A 7,672-nucleotide genomic window follows, 5' to 3' on the forward strand; every position below is an offset into this window, starting at 1 on the left:
GTTGAAAATGCAGAAATCACCAGTCTTCTGTGTCCTTCGCGCTGGGAGTTGGAGACTGGAGCTGTTCCTATTCGGCCATCTTGCTCCACCCCCCCAACAAATATTTGTTAATTAGAATGTCTGTTCATTCTTCATACCCCAGGGCACCCTTCACCTGTTCTGGCTTCTGGAAGGTCTACTAAGATACACAGAGCAAGCCCTACTCAGGATGGAAAGGATTTGATGACTGCATCTGTACTTTTCACAAAGATTCAGAGAGGTGAGTTTAGGTTTTCCTTTACAATTTTCTAAGAGCCTAAGTTGAAAACTTTGTTATGGAAGATTCTCTGGAAAGATTCTGGGTGGGGCTTAAAATTAAAACTTTAACACAAACTCTGAGATGATCTTTTCCCTTCTTTCAGGAACAGAGAATACTAACAAATTAGGACCATCGTTTGATAAGCCAGATGTTATTTCCGGTAAGGTTGTGACATGTCTGTACTACAGGAAAGTGAGAAACATTGAACATTTTTGGGAGAGCCTGTCTCAGTCTGTTTCGTGTTGCTATAACAGAATACATGAGACTGGGGAATTTACGAAGAACAGAAATTTATTGGCTAACAGGTCTGGAGGCTGGGAAGTTCAAGATCAAGGTACTGGCATCTTGTAAGGGCCTTCTTGTTTTGTCATAACCTAGCAGAAGGCATCACATGGGCTCAAGAGAGATGGGGAGGAGGCTGAACTCATCCTCCTATAAGGAACCCACTCCTGCAATAATGGTATTAATCCCTTCATGAGAGCAGAGCCCTTATGACCTCATCACCTCTTAAAGGTCTCACCTCCCAACACTTCTGCATTGAGGACCAAATTTCCAACACACAAACTTTGGGGACACATTCAAACCATAGCAGAGCCCATTTGATTAAAAATTCAGTTGACTTACTCCTTGGTTTTGTATTTCTCCACAGATGACCCCTTCTTTGTGTTCTGAAGAGAGCAATGGATTTCACTGTGGACAACCTTATTTTCCTTCATTGCACTGGTGGCTTGGGAGAGAAATTTGGTTAAAAGGCCTTAATACTGGCCCTGAGGCTCAGAGCCACTCAGATGCTTGAAGATTTCATCTTTAGGCAGATGCTGAAATGTATGTTGCATCTGTGTGTGGTTTGGCTATTAATATTTGGAGTAAAGGCAGGTGAATCCTTTCAGTCAATCTCACCTGGTAGTTCTAGAATCTCCATCTCATTGTGGTATAAAAGAAATAAGGTGCAGGCTGGTCCAGAGAGAAGAGACAGCATCAGGATTGCCAGCCCCTACGGGAGATCCTGGGTTCTGCACCCTGGCTGAAGCAACTGTGTCCCCTTTTCCCCATAAACTGGCACATCTCTAAACATAAACTAGTGTGGGGGAAGCTGCAGGCTCCAAACTGAAGCCCCATTCATAGAATTCACTCCATTTTCCTTAAAATGATGTCACAAGGGGGTTGAGAAAATCATACCTCAACATGAGCCACATTCATTGGTGAAAATTTCCCCTACAAATTTTTTTTTAAGGCATTCATTGAAGGGCTTATGGTTTTGAGGTTTTGTAATAATAACTATGGGAGAAATAGAAGCAAGTAAGATGTGATCCTCTTTTCAAATGACTCACCATCTGCAGGTGGAGATAGCTGTACAAATTAAATGAAGGCTCTAGACTAACTGTTGTAAGTGTAGTAATATATGCGCAAGTGAAGTTCACTCAAAGAGCAGGGAGGAAGGGATATGGGAGGGCTGAGGGGTCTAAGAAAGCTTCTTGGAGGAGGAAGACAATCTAATGAGGACTATCCATGGTGATGAAACCAATAGCTTCAGCCATTACATTTTAGCCATGGTTTCAGCACCAGATTGATCAATGAGGCATTTGAGGAGTATTTGGCAAGCCAAGTTGGGGAAAAGGTCCTAGAGATGGGGTGTGTTCATGATATTTAGAAAAAAGAGTGGCAGGCACAGTGGCTCATGCCTGTAATCTCAGCACCGTGGGAGGCCAAGTCAGGAGGATTGCTTGAGCCCAGAAGTTTGAGACCAGCCTGGGCAACAATGTGAGACTCTATCTCTATAAAAAATAATAATAATAATAGTAAAAATAAAAAGTAATGTGGCATGGTGGTGCATGCCTGTAGCTACTCAGGAGGCTGAGCTGGGAAGATTTCTTGAGCACAGGAGGCTGAGGCTGCTGTGAGCTGTGTTCACACCACTGCACTCCAGCCCGGATAACAGAATGAGACTCCGTCTCAAAAGAAAACAAAAGGCAGGCGACTTGTTTCAGTAATATTAGTACTTGAGAATTTTTCTCCTCTCCTCCTTCATATCTCCTTAGTCTTTATGATTCCTGGTGGCCACTAGCAGTTAGGGACTCTGATTTAGGTACTGTCAAAACTATCTGGGTTTCAAGTAACAGAAGCCAAATTAAGAAAGCTCAAGCAAAAAAATATAGATTTACTAAGAATATGAATGTCTCATGGAACCCAGGGTGAGGAATATATTTGAGTCTCAGGAGGAAATTGCTCTCAAAAACTGGGAAAGCAGCTAGGAGTCCAGGCAGTTCTCCCACTCATCTCTGCTCTCTCTGAGCATCTATGACTCTTCTCTTTACACAGCAGTTCTTTCTGCTTCTTAGTCTATATAAAAAATATGATTGTTCTAGAGTGTCTAAGCTTTTACCATGTCCTTCAAAATCTCCCATTCACAGACACTATGTGGTTATCTCTGAGTTCCTATTTTATTCACATTCCTGGTAAAGAGAATCTATTTAAACTAACTTAAGCCATGTGTCTTGTCTCTCTTTGGTCCAATACATTTTGCCTATAGGGTGGCTGTCAAGATCCTATCTTTGTGGGTGGACATGATGTTCTTAAAACATAAAAGGATTGCTCAAAGCCTGGCCAGATCACCCCCTGCCACCCTCAGCTCTCAAAATAATATGCCATCTACCCCATCCTAAGCTCATGTTCTGCAGGTGAATCACAAATCATCAGTTTAAGGAAAGCCCAGTTATAGGAAGAAATAAAAAGAAAAAAAGAACTCCACTGATTTGGGATGCCATCCTTTAAGAAAACAGTGACATAAGCCTTCCTTTTTCATAAACTCAAACTTTCACCACATCGAAGTTGTGTCTCTGGTTGTTCCTGCTGTGCATAAAAGGGTATTTTGCTTGGTTTCAATAACTTCATTTTCTACCAGTCTTATTATCCTGCCTTACAGATGTGTATATGATGCTTCTGAACAAGGCAGGTTCAGGAAGGCCCTAGTAAGTCCAAACTCTTGATATTACACACAAGGCCATTTAAACTCTGACTCCTGCCTACTTCTTCTGCCTGAACTATTACCACACATCATCTTTCAGTGAATGTTCTGGGCATTTATAACTGCTTCTAATCCCTGAAAGAGTGCATGGTGTTTGTGACTCCATGCCTCTGAACATCCTGTTTCCTCTTTCTGAAGCCTCCTTCCCATCTGAGTCTCCTTCCCATCTGGACCTCCTTCCCATTAACTCCTACTCACCTGTTAGAGCCTGGCTTACATATACCACCCCCTCCCTCACTTCCAGAAAGCTCTCCCTGAGAATGAGACTTTCTTTCTTTTCTGTCTGTCTTCTGCACTAAAATGAGATGATGAAGTGGCTTAACTCAACACAAAGTAGCGCTCCGAGGCTGATACCTCCTTGCAAGGCGCCACCCTCCCATTCTTCTCTTTTTATTTACTCACAAATTATTCCCATATGCTAGACAACACTCCGAGCTCCCTTAGAGTATCTCTGTTCTGTTTATCTTCATATGTATTCCTCAGCAAACACACAAGTTTGTGTAAGAAAGTGGTATAACTTGGAGATTAAGCACAAGTCCTCTCATGCCAGATGAACATGCTGGCATGAACATCTCAGCTTGTCCAATCCTTAGCTGTAACCCTGGGCAAGATATCCTACCCTCTACATCCCAGTTTCTATGACTATAAAATGATTATAATCATAAGACTTACCTGTTAGTGTTCTAATGTGGTGATTTAGCAAGGTAATGCATGTAATATAGTAAGCCTCAACAAATATTGAGTACTATGCAAAAGTCTTCTAAGCAGAATTTCTCTTTTACTTGATGGCTTAGAAGACACTCTATTTCAACAACCAAAAATGTCTCATGCATCTTGGGGTTCTTTACTAAAGACACTGATAAAATATTACTCAGTAGATGGGCTAAAGTGCTGGTTGCCAGAAGGTTCTGATTAATTAGAGTCTTTCTCTTACTACATTTTTTAAAGGCTTTGATTCCATTGTCCTTTTCCTAGATGGGGAAGAAATGGAAATCCAAGCAGCTTTGATTTTGCATCTGGGGATCTCCTTCGACCACCATGAGACTGTTGGATGAAATGTACACCAGGAGCTCAGGCATCCCACTCCCTGCTTGCCTGTCATACCTCTGCCCAGTTCATCCCAGAAAAATGCTCATCTTGGAACAATAGAGGAGCTTTTGCAAAGTTCTAGAACTCTCAGTTTTTCAAGCAGAACTCAGGACAGAGGGAAATAACCTGTTATTCTTAGAGAGAAAACAGAGGTTAGGAGAGGAAATCTGCCCTGCTCAACAGCTGCCCTATAGCTGCCCTGTTTATGAGCTATAGGAATTTTGGATTTTTTTTTTTTTTAAATACACCTATTTCCTAAGTCTGTGGTGACGGCTCTTCTTTCCAGATCTTATTGAGGGCTGTTCTCTAGGTGTCCCTACATCCTAAAAGGTACAAGGACTGAAGGCTTGCAGCTCCTTGCCTCCCTTCTCATCCACTTTCTCTTGCTTTCTCACCAGTCCCTCAGGCACTTGGTCTTTGTTTCTTCTATTTCTTCATCTCAGTTCTCTCTGCATTTCTTCCCTCTGTATCTCCTCTCCCCAACCCCCTCTTTTCCTCTTTCCTTCCTCCTACCTCCCTCTCCCTCAGTTATTCAAGAGGTATGTTCATTCCTGGTCATATTCTATTCTCAATTTTAGGAGATGAGATGCATTTTCAGTTCCACCAAACCAGCCCCGAGGGCTGTGTTCATCATGCGTGAGCACAGCTTTTGTGGTCAGGCACATGCCCAGAGGGATGCTGGCACTGGAACACAGCAGAGCAGCCTCTTCCCTTCTCTGTCGAATTTGGACAATGTTGCTCCATCCAGAAAAGCCTGCATTTCCAGAGCTGCCAGTTTCAGCCCTAGCCAAGTGACTTTTTGAGCTCTTTATTTGGAAATCATGTCTTGTGGATTCTCCGACAGTCTGTCTTGAAAGAAAGAAAAAGAAAAAAAGAAAGAAAGACAAAAAGAGAGAAAGAGTGTAAGAAAGAGACAGAAGAAGAGAGAGAAAGAAAGAAAGTAAAGAAAGAGAGAAAAAGAAAAGAAAGAAAGAGAGAGAGAGAAAGGAAGAAAGAAAGAAAGGTCTGATTGCCACCTACTGATTACTGACCAGGAAACAATAGATCTCTAACATGAGGCAAATAACTATTTTAAATCTGCTGCCACTTTTCTAAATATTAGCATTAGGATTAAACAGAAATTTCTCGTGTTCTCCCCCACCCCCCCAAAAAAAGAATACTAGGTTTAGGACCAAAGAGAGTTGATTTTGACATTCATGATAGAATTTTTAAAATAATTCAACTTGGAGAAAATGAGATAGGTGATAACTGGGTACAGAAGAGTATTTTTTTTTTTTTTTTTTTTTTTTTGTGAAAGGGGGTTGGGTCTGAAGCTGTGCATGTCAGAGAATTTACCCAGGGGGATGGCAAACCTGCGACAGAGTCAATTTAGTTACAAGATCAAAATCTCCTGACTCACAGAAGACAGTGTTAAAAGGTTGGGAACAGCTACAGATCTGTTAAAATCATGCTTTTGCAGCAAAATCAGATTCTGAATTGCTTTACAGGCTCTCCATTTATAAAGCCCCTTTCAAGCTGGCAGTTTTTTGGTCCAAGCAGTCAGGATGTTTAGGAAGCTGTTGAACCAAGGCATTCACTGCACACAATCCTCCTCCTCTATCCCCGCCCCAACTCCCAGCCCCTACCTAGGTCAGGTTCAGCTGCTTAAAAGACAAAAGGAAAAAGTAAAGGCCCAGGCAAGGACTGATTTCCTGGTGCTTATAGAATGAGAAGTTGCAGAACTAATGCCCAGTGCTCCCTTGTTAATATTAATAACAAACAAGTTAACAATAGCTAATGAACACTTACTATGTGCCAGATATTGTATTAAATATTTACAGACAAGAGTGGGCAAACTATGGCCCATGGACCAAATCTAATCCACTACTCCCTTTTGCGCAGCCTGCATGCTCAGGATTGTTTTGACATATTTTTAAATAATTTCTAAAAATTCAAAAAAAGAATATCTTATGACTCATAAAAATTACATGACAATCAAATCACAATGTCCATAAGTAAAGTTTCATTGGAACACATTTATGTTCATTCATCCATTCAATGAACTGTGTTCATCTCTACCTATTATTTATGGCTGCTATGGGCTACAAAGGCAGGAATAAGCAATTGTAGCAGAAATCATATGACCTACAAAGCCTAAAATATTTACTGTCTGGACTTTTACAGAAAAAGCTTACCAATCCCTATTTATGTACAACACCTCATTCTTACAAATGCCTTCGAAAGTAGGGACTATGATTATCCCCATGGTTGCAGGTGGAGAGGAAATGGAGGCTAGAGAAGTCACTGCACCTTAAGTACTCTGCTTAATTTCCTCCTTGAAAAGTCTCTTTTAATGAGACTATTTTAAAAGGAAGCACTTCCTTAGGTGCTAGGAAGTAGGGAAAAGTGACTGGACAAAGTCAAAATCCACAAGAGTTTTAGTCTACAATGAAAGTCCATGGTAACTAGAGCTAATGTAAATCTTCAAAGTCATAAACACTTTTTGATTTATTTAACAAGCACATGTATGGAACTTAGTATGTGGCAGGTACTATTCTCAGTGCTTGGCAAATATTAACTAATTTCATTCTCTCAGCATCCCTATGAAATAAATCCTATTACTACCTCCATTTTATGGAAGGGGAAACAGGCACACAGGTGTTTGTAGGTAACTAGCACTCACATAACTAGTCAGTGGAGAGACAGGATTTGCAGTTGGTTGAACTTGGTTGGAATGCCATTGCTCTGCACCAATGGGCTATGCTGTTTCCTCCTCTCAGCCTATCATTGGATCATTACAGCAATCCTGGGAGCAGAAGGCTGCTCATTATTCCCACTTAACAGACATGGAAACTGAGGACCTATGAGGTAAATGACAGGCCCAGGAATGAACACCTATTTGGTTGCAAAGTCATCCTCTGCTTACTTCACTCCACACCACTTTCTTCTTGCTGTTTGCCTTGAAGCCACTCTGACTTTCTTTCAGTTTTTGCACCTGAGATTCCTTTTGCCTGTGGCACTTCCCCTTCACTTTTCATGTGCTCAGTTCCTTTTCAACTCTCATATTAAACAGTCTAACCAAAAATAGGTCCTGCTTTCTCAACGAATAGATTTTCAAATAGCAGTGTTTCTTTCTCTGGCATGCAGAAGTGTGGGTTAAAGGCTGTTAGGCAGCTACACGGTCATGAAGGACCAGGCTGCTTCTTCAACATGGCTTCTGACTTGAAGTCCAGAAATGTTGCTGTAGCTCTTACCATCACATCTGACTTCGAATCAATTAG

The 7,672-nt window shown here is 41.3% G+C and overlaps 1 long non-coding RNA gene across 1 annotated transcript; it reads right to left on the reverse strand.

Annotated features, from left to right (window-relative positions):
* Window positions 1-576: 576 nt before the first annotated feature.
* LOC105514941 lies at window positions 577-4,799 on the reverse strand. Its single transcript, XR_001002241.1, has 2 exons — window positions 3,996-4,799; window positions 577-672 (listed from the first exon to the last, which is right to left on the reverse strand). It is a non-coding gene; the product is annotated as an uncharacterized LOC105514941 (long non-coding RNA).
* Between the last annotated feature and the right edge of the window lie 2,873 nt (window positions 4,800-7,672).

Source organism: Colobus angolensis, unplaced genomic scaffold, assembly GCF_000951035.1.
Source record: "Colobus angolensis palliatus isolate OR3802 unplaced genomic scaffold, Cang.pa_1.0 Scaffold251, whole genome shotgun sequence".
In the NCBI taxonomy this organism is placed as follows: Eukaryota; Metazoa; Chordata; class Mammalia; order Primates; family Cercopithecidae; genus Colobus; species Colobus angolensis.